The sequence below is a fragment of the Penaeus monodon genome, chromosome 28 (genome assembly GCF_015228065.2).
Source record: "Penaeus monodon isolate SGIC_2016 chromosome 28, NSTDA_Pmon_1, whole genome shotgun sequence".
In the NCBI taxonomy this organism is placed as follows: Eukaryota; Metazoa; Arthropoda; class Malacostraca; order Decapoda; family Penaeidae; genus Penaeus; species Penaeus monodon.
In genome coordinates this window covers 26,470,176-26,470,490 of record NC_051413.1, presented here as the reverse complement: position 1 = coordinate 26,470,490, position 315 = coordinate 26,470,176, and positions in this window count along the sequence as shown.

The window sequence follows — 315 nt, the reverse complement described above, 5'->3', positions numbered from 1 at the left end:
CAAAAGAAGTATAATTTTTACTTGACTACTGTATTTTTATTTTTCTATTCTAAGCCATACCCCATTTGTATATTAAAATATTTTTAAAATAACTGAGTAGATTTCCTATGCATCCTGGAAGGGTTCTCATAAATCTGGTTAAACGTACTGTTCAAAAAAACCCCTCGTCCCAACCCGAGGAAAATAGATTTATTCTCAGGGAGGATTGGGGAAATAAAGAACACCAAAATACCAATATATCAAACCCATATGGTCTACACTTATCTCTAAGAAACTATAATCACTAAATTTCCAAAAATTTGCTAAAACACACCC